At 38.8% G+C, this 22,415-nt stretch overlaps 1 pseudogene; it reads left to right on the forward strand.

Moving 5' to 3' along the window:
• Positions 1–1,223: 1,223 nt before the first annotated feature.
• LOC109388154 (60S ribosomal protein L21 pseudogene) lies at positions 1,224–1,704 on the forward strand (annotated as a pseudogene).
• Positions 1,705–22,415: the final 20,711 nt, after the last annotated feature.

Raw genomic sequence — 22,415 nt, forward strand, 5'->3', positions numbered from 1 at the left:
TGTGCAAAGAGCACCAAGGCTCAACTCCAACAGGAGGACACTCACAATGCACACAAGGGACACACCTGGAACACCTGGCTCAGGTGACCAGGGAGATTGCACCACTGGGCCCCACAAGACATCTACTACATAAGGTTATTCTACTAAGACTGAGAGACACAGCAGCCCTACCTAATACATAGAAACAAATGCAGGGAGGCAGCCAAAATGGGAAGAAAAAGAAACATGTCCCAAATGAAGGAATAGGACAAAGCTCCAGGAAAAGAACTAAACAAAACGGAGAAAAGCAGTCCAGCAGATGCAGAGTTCAAAACATTGGTTATAGGGATGCTTAATGATCTCAGTGAGAACTTCAATAAAGAGATAGGAAACATTAAAATGGAGATAGAAAACATAAAAAAGAACCAGTCAGAAATCAAGAATATAATTATTGAAATGAAGAATACATTAGAGGGAATCAATAGTAGATCAGATGAAGCAGAGGACTGTATCAGTAATTTAGAAGATAAAGTACTAGGGAACACCCAATCAGAACAGCAAAAACAAAACAAAATACAAAAAAAAATGATGATAGTTTAAGGGGCCTTAGGACAAAATCAAGTATACCAACATTCACATCATTGGGGTACCAAAGGAGAAGAGGAATTGAACACTTATTTGAAGAAATAATGATGAAAACTTCCCTAATTTGATAAAGGAAATAGACATACAAGCCCAAAAAGCATAGAAAATCTCAAACAAGATGAACCTATAGAGGCTCACACCAAGCCGCATCATAATTAAAATGTCAAAGGTTGAAGACAAAGAGAGAATCTTAGAAGCAGCAAGAGAAAAACAGTTAGTTGTCTACAAGAGAGCTCCCATAAGAATATCCGCTGAACATGTGGGACTACATCAAACTAAAAAGTTTTTTCACAGCAAAGAAACCATCCATAAAACAAAAAGACATCCTACCGAGTGGGAGAAGATATTTGCCAATGATATATCTGATAAGGGGTTAATATTCAAAATGTATAAAAAACTCATGTAACTCAACACCAAAAAAACAAACGCTATTAAAAAATGGGCAGAGGACATGAAGAGACATTTCTCTAAAGAGGACATACAGATGGCCAACGGACATATGAAAAAAATGCTCAACATCATTAATCATTAGAGAAATGCAAATAAAAACCACAATGAGCTTTTCGGCCGGGACCGCCATCTTCCAGGAATTCGTCAAGATGACCAACACACGGGGAAAGAGGAGAGCACCCGCTATATGTTCTCCAGGCCTTTAGAAAACATGGGGTTGTTCCTTTGGCCACATACATGCGAATCTACAAGAAAGGTGATATTGTAGACATCAAGGGAACAGGCACTGTTCAAAAAGGAAATGCCCCCAAATGTCACCATGGCAAAACTGGAAGGGTCTACAATGTTACTCAGCACGCAGTTGGCATTGTCATAAACAAACAGGTTAAGGGCAAGATGCTTGCCAAGAGAATGAATTTTCCTATTGAGCATATTAAGCACTCTCAGAGCCGAGACAGCTTCCTGAAACGGGTGAAGGAAAATGATCAGAAAAAGAAGGAAGCCAAAGAGAAAGGCACTTGGGTTCAACCGAAATGCCAGCCTGCCCCACTCGGAGAAGCACACTTTGTGAGAACCAATGGAAAGGAGCCTGAGCTGCTGGAACCCATTCCCTATGAATTCATGGCATAAATGTAAAAATAAAAAGATCTCTGTATTGTTAATATTTCTCTTCATTGAGAAGTGTGGTGTCCCCTCCCCCAAAGAAATAGTCAAAGAAAACTTGAAAAAAAACCCAACACAATGAAATACCACCTCACTCCTGTCAGAATGGCAATTGTCAAAATAAATCAACAAATAATAATTGTTGATGAAGATGTGGAGAAATGGGAAACTTTGTGCACTGTTGGTGGGACTGCAGATTGGTGCAGCCACTATGGAAAACAGTATGGAAGTACCTCAAAAAGCTGAAAATAGAACTACTTTATGACCCAGCAATTCCACTCCTGGGTATCTATCCAAAGAAATTTAAAACACTAATCTGAAAAAAATATATGCACCCTTTCATTTATTGCAGCACTATTCACAATAGCCAAGATATGGAAACAACCAAAATGCCCATCAATAGACGATTGGATAAAGAAATAGTGGTACATTTATATAATGGAGTATTATTTGACTATAAAAAAGAATGAAATCTTACCACTTACAACGACATGGATGGACCTTGAGAATATTATGCTAAGTGAAATAAATCAGACTGAGAAAGACAAATACCATATGATCTCACTTAAATGTGGAATCTAAAGAACAGAATAAATGAGCAAACAATGTAGAAACAGACTCAGAGATATAGAAAAGAAAACTTGTTTGTTGCCAGATAGAAGGAGGAGGGGAAGGGGGAGAAGGTGAAAATATTAGAAAGAGCAAATTAGTAGACACAATATAGTCATGGGGATATGAAATACAGAATGGGAATATAATCAACAATGTTGTAAAGATGATGTAAGGTATCAGATGGGCACTGAACTTTTCAAAGGGATCACTTCATAGACTGTGTGGATGCATGACCAATGTGCTGCAACTGAAACTGAAATAGAATAATATTGTATGTCAACTATAAGAAAAAACTTAAATATATATATATATATATATATATATATATATATATTCACAAGAGGTAGAGTATAGCATAAGGAAGATAGTCAATGATATTGTAACAGCTATATAAGAATATAAGATGTCAGAGGGGTAGTAGCTTGCGGGAGGGGGGTTATCACTTGGTGAGTGGTATAAATGTCTAGCTATTGTGTTGCTTTGTACACTTGAAACTAAAAAAAAAAAAAAGACTATCAGCTGATTTCTCAACAGAAACTTTACAGGCCAGAACAATCTACCCAGCCAAGCTATAATTTAGAATCATAGGATAAAGAGCTTCCCAGACAAGAAAAAGCTAAAGGATTTTATCACCACCAAACTAATATTACAAGTTAAAGGGATGAGAACTGGGAGATCTAAGAAGGTGGAGTAAATAAACACTGTGCCTGCTTCCTTCCATGAACAAATTAAAATTACAACTAAATAAATTATACAACAGTCAGTCAATGTAGAGAATCATCTGAAATCTGACTGAAAAGAAGTTTTATAACTAAGGATATAAAGAAGAAACCACATCAAGACTGGTAGGAGGGGCAGAGATGCAGAACTGGCTAACCCCAAACCTCTGTGTGGCAGTTGAGAAGTAGGATGTATATCTCAGCCACAGAGGTCCCCCCCCCAGAAAGTGAGGGACCCCAGCCCCACAACAGCCTCCCCAGCCAGAGTACTGGTGCTGGGAAGAAGAGCCTTTGTAACATCTGGCTGTGAAAAACAGTGGGGATTCTGACCATCCAGGTGGGATGGAAGGCAGCAGGAAACCCAGGCACCCTCTTAAAAGGCCCGTGTAGAGACTCCCTCACTCCCAGGCACTCACCTTGGGCTCCAGTGGAGGGACAGTAACTCGGGGGGTGTCAAAGACATACAGGATTAACTGAGTAACAACCAATGGTTTGTTACTGTGGGCTGGAGGACAGCTGGCATTTTCCCTGTGTGAGGTCCTCTTCCCGAGCAGCCAGCAAGGAGGTGCCATCTTTCTTGTACTGAGCCCCTATCTTATGTTTATGGACAAATCTGAATCTGATTGGTCAGGTGAGCTCTGCAGCTCCACCCTCCTGACTCACTGGCATTCTACCCCACCCAACATCAGAGGCAATTTTCTCCAAGAGCAGCCAGCCCACCCACATTACACTCTTTCTTGGAAAGCTATCAGAGTCTTATAGGCCCCAGGCAGGCAGTGACTGGCATTGGTGTGCTCTGAAACTTTTGCTGAGTAGCTTCAGGCTCATCATTGGCACCAAAACAGAATTTACATTAATCTGGTGACCACAACTCTTTCCACTCTAGTGACTCCCTGAGACACTGTCTTATCCAACTTGCATACTGCACGAGGCTTTAATAGCGAATGAACCTTAAGGTGGCAGCAGGTCTCAGGGGGTCCTGGCATTTTGCAAAGCTACTTCAGCCTTGGTACTGGTGGCAGACATCTTTGGTTTACAGTGTGGCTTCTCCCACACTTAGCACAGGGAGTAAACAACTGAGGATCGCTTTGTAGCTCTTACCAGGTAGTCCCTGGCCAGTACAGGCAGTGGGTGAGCTGAGCCTGTACCAGAGCCCCTCCCAAAAGGACCCAGAACTAACATACTTGGACGTTGGCTTCAGACCACAGCAGAGCACTACTAAATTAGCCCCACAAGTGGCACACACAAAGGGTGGTCTCAACAGGCACCAGAGCTTGCTGGGGCAAATCTCACTTAGTGGGGTAAGTGCTCTGCACAGCAGCCAATAAGCTGTGGATATGGCCAAACCCCACAGCCAATCAGCCTGAGGGTCGATTCCACCCACTGATGTGCCAATAACAATCAAGGCTCAACTTGATATATAAATAACAGGAGGGCACATACAATCCACACAAGGGACACTCCTGGAACATCTGGCTCAGGTGAGCAGAGAGACTGTGCCATTGGGACCCACAGGGCACTTACTACATAAAGCCACCTAGCCAAGACTGGGGGATGTAGCAGACCTACGTAATACATAGAGACAAACAGAGAGGCCGCCAAAATGAGGAAGCAAAGAAATACATCTCAAATGAAAGAAAAGGAGAAAACTCCAGAAAGAGAACTAAACAAATTGGAGGCAAGTAACCTACCAGAGACAGAGTTCAAAACAATGGTTATAAGGATGCTTAAGGAACTCAGTGAGAACTTCAACAAAGCACAAGCATGAAAAATGCAGAGAAACCATAAAATAGAACCAGTCAGAAGGGAAGAATGCAATAACTGAAATGAAGAATGCACTAGAAGGAGTCACCAGCAGACTTGATGAAGCAGAGGATTGAATCAACAATTTGGAAGAGAAGGTAGCAGGAAACACCCAATAGGAACAACAAGAAGAAAAAAAGACTCCAAAAAAATGAAGATAGTTTGAGAGACCTCTGGAACAATGTCAAGCATAACAACATGCGCATCATAGGGGTACCAGAAGGAGAACAGAGAAAGTAAGGTGTTGAGAACCTATTTGAAGAAATAATGATTGAAGACTTTACTAACCTAGCTAAAGAAATAGACATATAAGTTCAGGAAGTGCAGAAAGTCACAAAGAAGATGAACCCAAACAGGCCCACACCAAGACACACTATAATTAGAATGACAAAGTTTAAAGACATGAGATAATCCTAAAAGCAGCAAGAGAAAGGCAACTAGTAACTTATCAGGGAGCTCCCATACGATTGTCAGCTGATTTCTCAACAGAAACTTTGCAGGCCAGAAGGGATTGGGAGGAAATATTCAACGTGATTAAAAACAAGGACTATAAACAAGATTACTCTACCTAGCAAAGCTATCATTTAGAATTGAAGGACAAATAAAGAGCAACCCAGACATGAAAAAGCTAAAGGAGTTCATCACCGCCAAACCAGTATTACAAGGAATGTTAGAGGAACTTCTTTAAGATGAAGAAAAAGAGATCAAACTTATGAATAATAAAATGTCAATAGCTACATATCTATCAACAATTACTTTCAGTGTAAATGGATTAAATGCTCCACTCAAAACACATAGGATGGCTGAATGGATAAGAAAACAAAACCCTTACATATGCTGCCTATGAAGAGACTCATTTTAGGTTGAAACACACATATGGACGGAAAGTAAAGGGATCGATAAAGTTATTTCATGAAAATGGAAACAAAAAAAGTGTTTAAAGCTGTGGTAGCAATACTTATTCCAGACAAAATAGATCTTAAAACAATGGCTATAGCAAGAGACAAAGAAGGATCCAGTAATCCTACTTCTGGGTATTGAACCAAAGAAACCCAAAATGTTACTTTGAGGCGACATGTGCATCCATATGTTCATTGCAGCATTATTTATAATAGTCAAGATGTGGGGGCAACCTGGGTGTTCATTAATGAATGAATAAAGAGTAAGAGGTACACATATACAATGGAATATTACTCGACCATGGATAGGAATGGATTCTTGCCATCTGAGGTGGCATGAATGGATCTGGGGGTTATGGTGTTGAGTGGAGCATGTCAGACAGAGAAAGACAGATACAATGTGATTTTGCTTATATATGGAATCTAAAGAATAAAATAAACAAACAAGACAGAAACAAACTCATAGATACAGAGAACATATTGATGATTGCCTGATGGGAGGGAGATTGGGGATGAATGAAAAAGGGGAAGAGATTAAGAAGTACCAATTAGTTGTTACACAGTAGTCATGGGGATGTAGGGTATAGCATAAGGAATATAGCCAATAATATTGTAATAACTGTATAGTGTCAGATGGGTACTAGATTTATTGTGGTCATAGGTGGGAGGGGGTTGGGGGGCTGGTGTAAAAGACAAAGGGAGTAAGAAGTATAAACTGATAGTTACAAAATAGTCATGGGGATGTAAAGCATAGAGAATATAGTCAATGATATGGTAATAACAATGTATAGTTCCAGGTGGGTACTAGACTAGCCAGGGGGACACTTCTTAAATTATACAAATGTTTAACAACTATGCTGTACATCTGAAATTAACATAAAATAATATTGAATGTCAACTGTAATTGAAAAATTAAAAAGAGGGGGAAAGATGAAGGGGAATAAGAGGTTCAAATTTCCAGGTATAAAACAAATAGGTCACCAGGATGTAATGTACAGCACAGGGAATATAGTCAATAATATTGTTATAACTATGTATGGTCTCATATGGGTACTATTAATGGATTTATCAGAGTAATCACCTGGTAGGTTATATAAATGTCTAATCACTATGTTGTATACATGAAACTAAGAAATTCTATGTAAACTGTAATTGAAAAATAAAATAACTGTTTTAAAAAAATAAAGGCTGTTACAAATAGGTGAGCCTGGGTGGAATCTGACTGTGGTTAGGTAGCTATTGTGTGCAGATCCACAATCCAGGAATTTTTATACATATTAGCCTGAGAAAATGCAGTCTTTACAAAGCGTAGCACTTTACAAAGTGCTACAAACTGAAATTTAATGCTTGTCTAATTTGTAAATTAACCCATCTTCTTATTTTAAATTAGTTATTAATAAAATATAATGATCTTAAGCACCCAACACAAACTAGGGGCAGGTTTTCATTTAGTGCCATTATGCAAGGACTGGCAATTAAGTTTGTGAACTCATCCTAGAAAAAGTGCTACATACCTCATTGCTGAATATCACTACAGTCACCTTCAAAGTACCCCCCTTGGGAAGCTATGCACCCACCCTAGCACCTAGTCCACCCTTCAAAGCAATTCTGGAATTCTTTTTCTGGAATGGCCATCAGAGCTGTCGTGGTATTACCCTTGATGTCCTGAATGTCATAAAAATGTCTTCCTTTCAATATTTCCTTTATCTTTGGGTAAAGAAAGAAGTCATTGGGGGCCATATCAGGTGAGTAGGGAGGGTGTTCCAATACAGTTATTTGTTTACTAGCTAAAAACTCCCTTGCAGACAGTGCCATGTGAGCTGGTGCATTGTGGTGATGCAAGAACCATGAATTGTTGGTAAAAAGTTCAGGTCATCTAACTTTTTCATGCAGCCTTTTCAGCACTTTCATCTGGTAAACTTGGTTAACTGTTTGTCCAGTTGGTACAAATTCATAATTAATAATCCCTCTGATATCAGAAAAGGTTAACAACATCATTGCAACAAGTTCACCAATTTAGTTGTCAGGCATGTATTTTATGTATTTAATGTGTTTGGCACATAGTAATTGCACAGGAGATGGTAGCCTTCACTATTGTGGTTGCTACTTATTATTTGGTGATTTCCTTTCATAGCTGTATCATATAAATTATTTTTTTTTAAAAAGAAAAAGAAACCTTAATACTAGTGTGGCATAAAATGTGTTCTCTTTTTTTCCCCACTTTAAAACCATCTAATTTTTGTTCTGGTCAAATTTGACCAGAGTGGAGTACTAATACCCTCAGTTTTAGGAAGCTTGCTTTGGAAACTCTGTTGGTGTCAAATACGTAGAATAATGCAGGAGGGTTTACAGATTAATTTTATTATAATCAAAGGTGTTCTCCTCTGATAAAATGATTGTTTTCACACCTATACCTTATGATACAATTGTGGATTGGATTGTATGCCTAATATATTGTTCATTATTTTAGTTTAGTATTTAAACTAATGGTTTCCTGTTTATGTAAGCCTAAACTCCTCCTCTTCAAACACTGTTTTTGTAAGGCTTGCACTAGAGGTTTTTCAAGCAAATTATTGGGTCGTTGGAAAAGTCATGACGCATTTTTGCAAGGAAAAACAGAAAAATATGTCATGACTTTTCCGATGACCCAATATAACCTAAGGCTGTCTTTATGGTGTTGCCTTCTAGAACCCTGCGGGGAAGGAGATAGAGCATACATAAATAAATAAACAGGTGCTGTCAAACATCCAAATAAAAATGTGAAATATTCAATTTAAAAATGAATATTTTACCTAATATATGGTGCCAAAGCACCCAGATTTTTGGCTGTCTTTGAATATGGGTGGGCGTTGAGAGTTAAATAGACAGAGCCTGAGCTGGCTTAGTATATTTCCCTTTTATCTGGAGTTAGAAAATTATCCAGACCTGTGTTCTGCAGCCTTGAATATGGGCATGACTGCACGCCGCTGGTTTTTCTGCCCAGTGATTTTTCTCTACTCCAGGGCTCCCAACCATTTCTCTCTCTGGGAAAATTGCTCCCTTGTCTACAAAGACCATGAGGGCTTCCTGAAGGCATAGAGCCTCACTTGTCTTTTATGGCTGGTTTGGTGGTAAGCGGAGCCATTGGCTACTTTTCTCTCACAATGGATATAGGGACGTTTGCATTTGCATTTCAAACTGAAGTTCTTAAACACACACACACACACACACACACACACACACACGTACACAGGTTCAGTAACTCTGGTTTCCTTAAGAATGGGAACAGTTTGGGTAATGGTTATGAATTCAAAGATGATTAAAATGTTCAGGAGAGTTATGATCATAGCCACCATCTAGCGAGTGCTTTCTGGGACTTGCTTTTTAGATTATTGTATTATTTTTTTTCATAAAATTTTTTCTATGAGATAATGGCTACTGATTAACCCCAGTTTACAATGATAAAATTCGGCTAAGAGAGGTTAAGTAATTCGTCCAAGATCACACAGTTAAAAATTGGTAGAGTAAGGAGTCTGCCTGGTTCTAAGTCTTGCTTTCCTTCCTATTTTTCATTACTGTTTCTGACAGAATCTTGACAGGTTTGCAAATATGAGCTCTAGTCCTATAGGAGGTAAATTTGCTTATGGTATTTTACAGAGTGATTTCTTTTGTAAACCATACTTCATTTTACTTAAAAAGAAAAGTGCTGTCCCCTTCCCCTGTGAGGGTTTCCAATATGTGCCCTGAAGAAGTACCTCTCATCTGCCTGAGAATCATCTGTCTATCACCCACAGGGAACATTTAGCCAACCTTTGCTTTTTACAGATTATATTACCAAAAACAATTGCTCTCAAATATAAAAAAGGCTACTTTATAGCTTTTTGAAATTACATATACTTCCCCATCCTATACAGAATTCTGATAAACCTCGCCTGAGCTAAGAGACCTCGACCCCTCTGTACACTCACAACTCATACCACTTGAGATGCTTTGGTTACAAGCTGAAGTATAAAGTATATTATTGATAATATAAGATAAAAGGTGATACAAGAGAATATGTTTCTTCTCCCTCACATGGGCATTGCATACAGAAGATTTTGGTCTGAACCCTAAAAGCCATCAGCCAAATTTCACAGTGAGGAAGGAAGTGGGAACATGGGAATCGGTGAGTTCGCATCTAGCATCGCTGCTAGAACAGCAAAACATGTGTTCTTCGTACAGTAAATCCAAGACTACGTGGAGGCATCTGTACCATGTCATTTGAGGGACCACCAAAAATGTTGCTTGGTACAGAGTCTCTGCACAACTCCAGGGGAATACTGCTTGATTTATGTTGTGCAGTGCATAATATATACAGTTGTATACAGCAGTCCGCTTGCACTAATATTAGCTCCAGCTCAGGTCTCTGAGAGCATCTGAGCCTCTGTTCTTCCTGATGAAGATGAGGGCATTTGTCTTGATATGTGTGAGACAATAGAAAATATTTATGTACATGTTGGTGTCTGCACAGATACCTGGCACAGAGATCCTAAGGCCCTTGTAATTTCCTAACAGGTAAGGGTACTAAGAGCATTTTTTTCTTGTAATATTTGGTCTTTGACCCCAGTTCCTGACCGAAGCTCCTAAATCCCTTGGAATTTCCTGGTCATAGGAGTGTCTTCTGTTCTGAGGAAGTGACTCTAAGGATAGGCTCCTGGATGGGGGCTGGTCACCAGAAAGACAAGCCATGATTAGAAGCTTGAATTTTCCTTTCTACCCGCCATTCTTCAGAGGGAAAGGGAGGCTAGAAATGGAGTTAATGGCCCATCATGATGACATGAGGAAGCCTCCCTAAAGTACAATAGTATGAGGTTCTGGGGACTCCCAGGTGAACGAACACATCACACCAGGAGGGTAACCCCAGCTCCACGGGTGACAGGAGCGCCTGTGCTTAGGGCCCTTTTAAATCTCACTGTACATATCTCTTCATCTGGCAGTTTACCTGTATCCTTTATCATATCTTTTAATAAGCTGCTAAACATAAGTGTTTCCCTGAATTCTACGAGCCATGCTAGAAAATTAATTGAACCTGAAGAGGGTCACGGGAACCTCTGATTTGCAGCCAAGTTGGACAGAAGTTGTGTGTAACCTGGGGACTTATTACTTGCGGTTGGCATCTGAAGTGGGACTGAGCCCTTACCCTGTGGGATCTAATGCTATCTCCAGGTAGATAGTGTCAGAATTGACTTAAATTGTGGGACACCCAGCTGGTGTTGCAGAATTTCTAAGTGTAGCGAAACCCTCACACATCTGCTGTCAGAAATTTTGTGAGTATGGTATTGTGTAAAAGTCAAGGAGAAACATAGGAGGGAAGGTGTTTTTTGTTTTTATTTTCCCACCCAATACAATACAAATGTGTTCTCTTGGAAGAGTAACCTATGAATCTATTAATTACTGTTATCCTAGAGCAAATTTCTAAATAACGGAAGTTGGAAACAAGTCAAAATCCAGCTGAGAAGGGCAGACCTAAATGTGGCTCCATGTGGGAAAACCTTGAGAGAACAAGGAATAGCACAGACTGCTAGGAGCTGAGAGAAGAAAAGTGAGGCACAAGTGAAGATTTTTTTTTTTTAAGTTTCAGATCCTTTTTTTTAAAAAAAGATTTTTATTGGAGAATTGAGGGATGGGAACAGCGCTGGGGAATTGGGGGAAGGGGAACAGACAAGTTGCTGTCCTTTTGTTCTTCAGTTTAGTGTGGAGGACGTCACTTCACTGGCCCAAGTTGGCACCATCAATGCGCTCTTCCCAGGTGAGGCAGATCGGTCGCCGGGATCCACACCGGGGCCCTGCTGCTCAGAGCTGGCATCCCAAGCCAGCTCTTAACCAACGTGCCATTCGGCCTGCCCACAAGTGACAATTTTGACTGCGAGAGTCAAACGTCCTTCTTAGAGAATCTGGCCTGGGCTCTGCGTCAGCCATGTCCTGCTTGCTCGCCTTTACTCTTTCCAAAAGACTGTACCTCATTAGGGGTCTTTTGATGGAATGTTGATATGGCTAGAAGCTTCATAAACCGGAAACGGAAAAGCGCTTGAGCTTTAGAAACATATGAAGGACAAATTATTAAAATATTTCTGGGGCACCTGCTGTGAGACAGGCCCAGGAGACATAACTACAAAGGACAGAGTCCTCCTATCAGGGAGAAGCCTTTAAATGCCCCTGACAATTTCACTGAGTGCCCAGGTAGTCCATTCTTTTCCTCATCAACATCAGCAAGCCTGGAGGATTGACCTTCTCTGGAGCTCACACTGAGGTGTCGAGACACATTTATGCTCCTCTCATGTGGGAGAGTCTCCACTTGAGTGGGGTTGTTCTGGGCATTGTGGGGACTGTGAGTGCACAGAGCTGGCCCATCTACAAGGAGCCCAGGGCGAAGGTGAGCACAGGCAGGGCCCTGTGCTGAGGCTACTGGAGGGGGTGCAGGTATGTATCAGAGAAGTAAAGTCTTTGGGCTATCTTATCTTCTGTGGCATTTTATGTGGACCTATGTGGCAGAAATGCACGTAGGCGTTCGCAGTGTATGAAGTGGAAATCAAAGATTTCTGGGGTATCTACTGTGTGACAGGCCCAGGAGATATAACAAAAATGGCAGAGTCCTAATATCGGTGAGGCTACACATGTTCAGATGCTTTTATATATTATGCACTGGATCTCAGCAAAATCATTAAGGTTTGGTGTAAAAAGCAGCTCATGTGATCTGGATGTCAGGACACTTCAAAATCAGTATAAAGGGATGAAAGATAAACTTTTTCAAAGTACAAATGAAGGGATTATCAAAAGCTATTAATACTTATTGAAAGGTTCTTGCCAAAGGCAGACAGATATAAAAAGTCTACTAGTGGGTACGTAAACCAAAGAAATAATAGGAGTCCAGGATGCTGACTAGTGAGAACAGAAAGCACCCACACGAATGCTGCCTGTGGTTCACATTTCATTTGAGTTCACTATTCCTTTGTATTCATTAGCACAACTTTACAGTAGTAGGAAACTCTTTCCCAGGCAAATAACTTCATTGTTCACTCTACCAGTAGGAACAATTTACAGGACCTATCAGCTCTTCAATAGAAAGCATACTTTTCATACCAAGTTTGAACACTTCACCTAAAATTTCTCTCCTTGTCTTTCCCACCAATCCTAAACTATCACATCGCGTTCTTCACTCAGTCGTATTGAAGCATCCCCCTCCACTGACCCATCACAGAAAGACCTACCTTATACCCGAAGAGATCCAAAATAGACCAATGTAAAGAGTTTTTTTTCCTGAACTCTCCTTATCTGTCTAATAGTAGAGTCTCCCCAAATAATTCAACTGTCATAAATCTCCTCCCTGGAAATTTTTCAACCAGGGAAGATTGACTTCTATTACTGGTCATGAGAAATCAGAAATCAGCACTGGTTAAAGAAATCACTTAAATAATCAGAACTATCATATTTCCCATCTATTATCCAAATGGTCTGTTTGTCTTTCTAGAAGTTATTTGTTTGACTGTAAGTGTCCCATCTCCCCACTGGCCTCTTCCCCTACTAAGATGGTATATAAGCTCTGAATTCTAACTGCCTTTTTGAGTAACAATTTTCTGCAAACTCTCACATACTTATGTGAATAAAAATCTGTCTTTTCTCTTGCTAATTTGTCTGAAGTTTTATTTGCAGTCCTCCAGTATTGAACCTAAGAGGGTAGAGGAAAAGTTTTTCCTCCATGACTATCCAAACTAAAAAATCTCAATAAAATTCAATCTCATCCTTCCCACTCCAAGATGCTATTGAAGTCCCGCGGAAGTGGTGTTCTTCTGCTTTGTCTTATCAACATGGTGTTGATAATGTTTGAAGAGTCAGCACTTAACTCTGCATTTCAAAAACTGGTGAGAAACTTCTTATACGATAGAAAGACTCAGTTGCAATATTATTATCTCTCTGGAAATCACAGAAAAAAAATTCCTTTTAGTCAGGAGACAGGCCTTAAAAATATTTGAAAAAGATTTGTTCCAGAAATAAAAAAGGTTAATTTGTGGTATGTGAAAACTGTTGGAAGTTGAAGGTATTGACGGAAAGGTATAGAATTTTTTATTAGATCCCAAATAGAGATGGAGTGCTGTGTTTTGATTTGGAAGGCACTAAATGCCCTATATGATAGTAACTCTGCTACTAAACAATTAGTTTGAAGACTGAGTATAGCTTATCCTTCACAAACTCAGATCACAACATATTGCCTAAATTGAATTCATAAAACACTTGTGGCAGAGTTGATTAAATAATTTGCCATAGCTCAACTGGTTGCTTCATCTGCTCCCCTGAATGCTAATACTGGTAGCTAACAGAGGCAGTATGTGCATCATGGAGGACCCTGACCCCGTCCTCTTCTAAGGGGCTCAGGAGTGCTCAGGAAAAGCGGAAGAGTAAGCCTTTAGGAACAGACGTACCTCTGGGTTTCCTGGGAACTAGTCACAACCTTCTTCAATTCGGTAACAATAATTTGTAGAACATTTTTCTGCCTTTTAGATTGAGTTAAAATGATAGCCCAGATTTTGTTCTTCCCTATAATAAGAAGGTTGTTATTTCAACATGCAGCTAAAAGGGTCAGACTAGTTCCAGAACCACTGATTGGTGTTTCCATCAGAGGAATGGTACAATTAAAGTAATTATTATTTTTCCATGATAATGAAAGTTGGCTACCTAGAAGAAAACAGATGGGTTTTTCAGCTCTGAGTTTGCAAAGGGTTAGAACAGAAAATGTAAAGAACACGGGTGTTGATAGTCTTAGATTTAGCGGGCATGTATAGAGCAAGTAGCAAAATTAATCACAATACTAATTAATAAGAAAAAACATGAAGAACTCATATTATGCTTTGAAATGGCATGATTATAGTATCATTTGGAAGAGTCAAGCCAACTCTACGAGGTATGCTAAAATTACTCTACGAAAATGATTTAAAAATCTTCCAAGTATTTTAAATGGCTTAAGTTTTATTAACTTCATTCACAGATATAATAAAGACAATACAAACAATGTTAAGAGCAGTTATGTGGCAAGAAATGATATAATACAGATAAGGAAAATTAAATTATGGCCTTGTAAGATTCAATCTCAGGTACCTTGGAGAATTGGCACTAGGACTGGTTATCAGGCCTAAGAAATGATGAAATTGCCCTTAAGGGGTTGTACTGCATGGAAACCAAAATGACATCAAGCTTCGATAATTCAATTATAGGGAAGGCTGAGTATGATGGGTTTGTTTCCAATAGAACACAAGAGAGTTCTGGTTGGTGTCTTAATTGCTGTTTTTAAAATAATGAAGGGAACTAAAAAAAAAAAAAAAGAATTCCAACAGCTTCCTTCATATTTGTCCAAAAAAGCAAAGTTGAATGTAAGTATTTGACAGTTGACACAAAAGATGCTTTGTTTGGGGAAACATCAGAAGGTAGGCTATTAAAGGCTGGAATAATATCAAGGGGCCTCAAAAAGAGAAAGAGAAAGCATGAAGAATAAATAGGCAGCAATGAAGAGACCAGATAGCGCGAAGGTGTGCTGGACAGAATGGTTCTTTTCTTCTCCCAAGACATTTGAGATTCTAATGAGAACAATTCCATCCTGCTCACACTACAGCCCCGTCAAGAATGTGACTCTCAGCAAGAATGGGCAATGTCAGGAAGTCTTTTGCAAATAAGCCTAATGGGCAGTCAATTCCACTCCTGCTGAAATTCCCAAGATCCATAGTAAGGTATGTTTCTGAGCAGGAAAACCCAAGCCTCCTGAATACCTTCCCCCGACCTCTCCCCAATTTCCCAACTATTTTAATATGTTAAAAGTAGGAAAGCAAGTCTCGGATGCATGTTTCCCAAAGCCACATTGCTAAAAGGTTTAGGCATTGTCTCCCCAATTAGAGACATCTGGACTTACTGAATTTTAGATTGAATTTTACTAAATTGTTTAAATGTCAAGCAGATACAGCTCCACCATGTCCTTGGAAACACGGAATCTTCTAAGCCTTGACCCTACTCTCTCTCTGTGAATAAAGGGGGGCTTGGGGTGGTGGGGGGAGCCCATTCTGATCAACAGCTACTTCTTGAGCTCATACCATGTATTTCGTTCGGTGGCACAAATCATTATAGAGGCATGATGTCTGTTTTCAAGAAGCTTATAACAATGTAGAATTTGCACTACTTTCACTTTTCCAGGAGTCTCTTATCAGTTGAAGGATTGGAGTGTTCATTATAGGAATTGACCAACAAGATCCATCTTTAGGGGAAAATATCAACAGACTGTGCCTTAAAGTTGTTTGAATCCTTGGCCTTAAAACCCTCACCTCACTCTTGTCACAAACCCTGGACTGTCCTCTTGTAATTTTTATTCAGTTCTAATTGAGCTCCTGATTTGAAAAACCTGCCTGTAAACCAAACTTCAAGTTCTCCATAATCCAGCCTTGCCCTTTTCTTTCCAAGGTCCTATCAGAGTTCTCTGGGGGCTGTGTTCCCCCTCACCGCAGCAAGCCATAAATTCAGCTTTGTCTCATCAAGAAGTCATGCTGGCGACAGGGATTATACCCACAGATAAATGACAGTAAGTGCCGGGACTGGAATTCAACACCAGCTTTTTCTGACTCGAATGCCTACTCTTTCTTACCTTAACAGCTACATATAATGCTTCTCCTGAGTGGTTCTGGGATTAGGACTTCTGGGAGAGGTTTGAACAAAAATAAAACTTTGTGACCAAAAAGCAAACATGAAGCCCCTAGAGTCAAACCAACACCTGAAAGTTATTCCACCCAGGCAATTTTCTGTTGCATTAGACACAAGTCTATGTGATTATGTAACAGAAAATTGACTCTGCAAAATAACTGTAATTGCACCACTTGACAAGTAAACTACATGAGAAAATAGTGAATTCCTTTTAAATGAATACCTTATAAAGGAATAAAGGGAAGAAGTGGATACATATAGGTCCCACTTTTATTTTTTTGCTGACAAATACTCTTTGTCAAAATTGTCTTACCAGCTCTTCATCTTAAAAGGCATTACTGTTCTTTTTGTTTGTATCCTGTTTGCTGTCTGGTACAATTACAGAGTAAATTAGTTTGGGTATCACAATATGCATTATGTTATTCACTCTAGTGTAAGCTGTAGTTAGGTTTGTAAGAAATTTCTATTGTATTCCCATGTTTCACTCCATTGAAACTTTCTAAAACATTATCCTTTGGGGATAAGAATTTCCTTACTTTTTTTGAGGCCAAATATATTTTTTTTCTTTTTGAAACATAAGAAAAAGATTGCCTACAGCTGCTTCTGAGTTATTGGTGAATTAAATCAAAGAGGCTATTTCCATTGTAGAATACTTTGTTTTATAACCCCTGCAAAACTCAACTAATAAAAGTTATTCCAACAGAAAACCTCACAACACTTAGAATTATGTAAAAGGCAAATTTATTACTGTTTTCTGATTATTCGTTTCCAGGTGAAAAAAACAAAACGAACCAACTTCATTAAGATAATAAAGCAAATGATTAATTAAATAAATTCAAATACTCAGCCTCTGTAAAAAAGGCAACATTCTTCGTTTATTGACAAATATTAACTAAGCAACTACTTTGTGCCAACCGCTATGCATGCCCTATGTTTAATCTCTCCATTACCCCTGTGAACTGGATACTGCCTTGCAGATGAAAATACTGAAGCATAAAGTGATACAAATTAGAAGAACAATTAGATAAAATTAACATTTTTAGTAAAGTAAAATAATTAATTTTATTCATTCAATAAACATTTATTGAGCACCTACTATGTGCCATTTGGACTACGAAGGTGAGGGTGATACATGCCCTCATCGACATGACAAGCATTTCAATTGTAGGGGCCAAGTATTTATAAAGTGAAAAATGTACACCGTATCTAATTCTATGGTTGGTTCTGTGAAGGATACAATCTTATTGGGGGCAGGTCAGCAGACAGGACACCTTGCATGATATAGTGAAAGAATAACTAGCATTGTGAAGAGAATGGTAATTATAATCTGCACAAACATTCAGATTCCAGTTATCTTGAAATAGCAGCTTTGAAAAGACATGATTGTAATAAGGCTGCAGCTGACCTAGGAATCATGGTGTTAATTTTAGATCTAGATGTGACTGTAGAAGTGGATAATCTAGTTTTATTTTTGAACTCTACTTCTAGATATCCATACATGCCCTTCTAGGTATTGCACATGATGCAGGAAGAATGTGGACAGGAAAAGAAAGCTGGGGCAAAATGAAAGAAGGCTCTGTTCTCCATTTCAATAAGACCAATTCTATTATCTGTTTTTCTATTCTATTCTTAGTTTCTAATATTATGGGAAGAAAGGACCCTATTAAAAAAATGCCATTTCAAAATCATTTATCTCTTTTAAATGCCTCCTATCTAACCCTTATATCTACTATATCACTTCCTTTGGTTTTGGGGTGAATACAGAAAGAGGAATAATTAGATTAGTGAATGGCCAAAACAAGAATTTCAGATGTGATCATAATGTAAATTGTTATCGTACAGATCTTACTCAAGAATTAATTTCAATATTGAAGAAGTCAAGAGAGTCATATCGTTCAAGAGCCATGCGCTTCATTCCCAAGGAATTTCAAATTAGAAATGAAACTATAAGATAAAACTTCATTTAGGGAACACCATGGAAGAAAGAAGCTCCTTACTACAGAAGTGAGAGGAGGGCCTCCCACATGTGCGAATCAATGGGCCCAAGATCATCATCCGTCTTGTTCAAAAGCATGAGGAAACCAGTCTGATCACTTTTCTTCATTTTCCAGAGAAAATCATGTGAGTCGAGGACATTCTGGACTGGAAACTCCTCTACTATCAGATAAAAAGATGTTACCTAACCCATGTATAAAATATCCAGGACCAAAGGGCAATTTATCAAGATTAGGAAAGTTCTTTAATCATCTAAGCCCAGATGTTGAAAAGAAACCATACTCTTCAAGAGACACTGACACTTCTTGCAAGAGGGAGAATATTACTTCCTACAGCACTCTGCAGCTTTGGGATTGACCACTAGCCCTTTTTCTTTCTTTCTTTCTTTCTTTCTTTCTTTCTTTCTTTCTTTCTTTCTTTCTTTCTTTCTTTCTTTCTTTCTTTCTTTCTTTCTTTCTTTCTNTTTTTTTTTTTTTGAAGATTTTATTGGGGAATTGGGGGAGGGGAAGAGCGCTGAGGAATCGGGGGACGGAGAACAGACAAGTTGCTGCTGTTGTTTTGTTCTTCAGTCTAGTTGTGGAGGATGTGGCTTCACTGGCCCAAGCTGGCACCATCATTGTGCTCTTCCCAGGTGAGGCAGATCAGTCGTCGGCCTCTGGATGGCCGCTCACGCTGGCTGCTGGCCGCTCATTCTGGCTGCTGGCTACACACGGCAGCCCATGGCAACCCATTGCAGCAGGGGACTGCAGCCTGCGCCGTCACCGGTGACCCACAGCAGCCCAGCCCCAGGTTGAGCTGCCATTCACCATCTTAGCTGTAGAGGAGTGTCACTGGGCTTCATATGTGGGATCTGAACTGGGGTCCTCTAGCATCCCAAGCCAGTTCTTAACCAACGCGCCACTCGGCCGGCCCACCATTAGCTCTGTTTCAACTTACACAACATCGAAATCCACATCTGTGCCTATGACTAGTGGGGACTCGTCCTGGTTATGGGTAATGTGCTCTATGTCAGATCTGAACCATCCAAGGTAGTTAAGAATAAGAGATAAGGAAGAACCTCTTAGGGCAGTATGAGGTATCCATCACTATCTATGTCCCTGGTGTTGAGTACTTAGTACAAAATAAATACTTATTGAATAAATTAATAAGTGCATAGGAGTATTACAGATCCAGTAGGTACTATACAGAAAATGAAGGGTGTGATGGGACAGAGGGAGAGAAGAGACAATTAAGGGAACAGAAGGGCATACAATGCACTAAACACACGGAAATGGAAAATGGGACAAAGTTCATCTCCCAGGGGAAGTCTCTCATACACTGTGCTGTGTGGGGAAAAGCTATAGCTGTCTTTCCTGGTCACAGCCAGTCCAGTCCAGGGGAATTAAAGGCTGCAGTCATGCAGCAGTTCCCTGAATTGCCAAATTGATCCCAAACATGAAATAATCCCTTGTTTGGGGCCACTTGAGTTAACATAAACTTTTACCTTAATTTGGTGATAATTTATAAATTTGTTTTTATCCAAAGATATGATCTAGGTCACAAGTAGTTTAATAGGCTATACTTGGATTTGGTAAAACAATACGAAAACAGGCTGAGCCATGCTTATAATAAATTTGGCCATAGAGTCAGCCCTGTGAGTAGGCTCTCATTTATGTGATGGGATTAGAGAGGTACTATGAGGACTCCTTTATAAAGAAGATGTCTCCTCCATGTCCTGTCGTGCATACTAAGCAGCATGGTGCAGTGGAATGAGCATGGGATTCAAACCTACCTAATTTGAATTCCAGATTTGCCATTTATGAGCTGTATGACCTTGGACAAATTCCCTATCTCTGTAAATCTTAATTTGGAACATTTGAGAATAATTCCTATTTAGTAGGGTTATTATGAAGTTTAAGCGAAAGAATATATGAAGCCCCTGACCCAGGGCAGTTATTCAACTCACATTGTTATTGTTGTTATAAATTCATTGCCTTGAGCTATGATGACAATCTGGTCCACAAAAACCACTTTTAAAAGGCTTGAGAGAGGTCAATACTTGAGCCTTGGTTAGCACCTCGGCCAGAATCAGTCATTAGTAACCAGGAAGACAATGCATCATTGAACCAGGAGTGGGGACTAGGAGCCAAAAAAACATTTTTGTTTGCTAATTATGGATTTCTCTGTCATTTTCTTCTGCTTTGCAGGAGTCAGCCTCTTCTCTAGGCAAGTTTGCTTTTTTCCAGGCAGCAAGAAATTGCACAGATTCTGTGAGAAGCCACTGCCTGTGGCCCCAAGCTGCCCTTCCTTCTGCCTGGTGTGTTCCTGTAAAAACGTGGCTGCTAGGTCAGCGCAAGTTTCCAGGGCTGCAATTCTAGTTAATGGGGATTCTTTAAATGTGAGAAGACCCCCTCAGCCAGTCTCTCCATTTCAATTTCAATATTTATAAAACCTAATCGAAATTCTTATCAACCTCATAGTTTTTCTATGGGAATTAGAGTACACAAAGGCTTTTAAAGTCTTTGTTAATAAAAAGGAATAAATAAAAATAAAGTTGTCATGTGTTTCCATTGCAATAATCATGAGAAAAGCCTGTTTTGCTCCTTATTCCTCTAATATCCAAATCTTATCAAGACTTCCTCTTTTGTAAGATTGAAATATGAACCTTTTAAACTACCTTAGGAATCCTATCAGCTCTTAAGACTGAAAACATATTTTCAGAACACATTTTCCAATAACATTACTCTGGAGAAATCATAGTTGATAGGACTCCTGAAATTGTTGGTCAGAATGCTTCCATAGTTTCATGTGATATAGATGTCAACTCAGGAAGCTTCTGCTAATAATTCAAAACAGAATAAAGTCAAGTACCACAAAACAGTGATTTTACTTACATGTTCTACATCAGGAAAAAAAAATTCCTAGAATGAAATAAATACCAATTTTCATGCATGGACTCTGTCTAAACATTTTTGACTTTTGAAAAATGTATGGAGTATGGTCTGATTATTACACTTAAAGAGAAGGTGAAACTTTGTCTTATCTTAGTGTTTTAAATGGAATTTGTAGCCTTCTTTGATGCAAAAATAATGTAAAATAAGGTAATCTTACAGTCAAAATGTTTTGAATAGCTATTAAAGAATAGGGTTTCAGGAACTGTGTCTAAATAGTATCCCAGATAAGCCATATCTTTTCTGAAGTTTTGAATTAATAAAAATAAACAACATTTACAAAATTTCATAGAAATAACACACAAAAAATAGATAGCCTATCCTTTAATTGAACTTTGGTAATATGGTAAATAAAAATTATTTTAATAAGGCAAACCTCTAGAAAATTTTCAGGTCCTGGTTTTGATTTTTAAATGTGTATTTTTATTATGCATTGTGCACCATGTGAAAATATGAATAAATCTATGATTATCTTCATTTTAGTGGCTTTTATATCTGTTTATTTTTTCACCTGAAAATTGCTTTACTAAGAATGATTGTGATTAACTGAGACTGACAGTAAAAATGACCGCATGGTTATCTATATTCTGTTTTATCACTGTATTGTATAAATATTCATTATGTCATTATAGTCATTCCAAAAGTAATGGTATTTCATTTTATTGTATGGTTTGTAACATATTTGTTTAATTTTCAGGTGTGATCTTTTCTACAAGGGTATTCTTTGAGCAGGTGTTCATTTAAGTGGGCTTCATTGCTTTTTGTTACTTTTTGCATAAAATTAAACTACTAAAGCAAGAGACTCTAAAAATGTTTGGCCTTAGTAATCTAACTATTTTAATTATACCATTTAAATAGGTTTAAATGCAGTTAACTCATATTTAACCAAAATAAATCTTTCAAGAATAAACATAAACCAAAGCTTCAAAAATCCCCATGCCAATTGCTATTGGAAATTAAATTCCCCCCAAAGCACAAATGAAATATATGCATGTGAATTTAAAAAACAAAACAAAACACTTCCTTTT

Source organism: Hipposideros armiger, unplaced genomic scaffold (genome assembly GCF_001890085.2).
Source record: "Hipposideros armiger isolate ML-2016 unplaced genomic scaffold, ASM189008v1 scaffold_183, whole genome shotgun sequence".
NCBI classification, from domain to species: domain Eukaryota; kingdom Metazoa; phylum Chordata; class Mammalia; order Chiroptera; family Hipposideridae; genus Hipposideros; species Hipposideros armiger.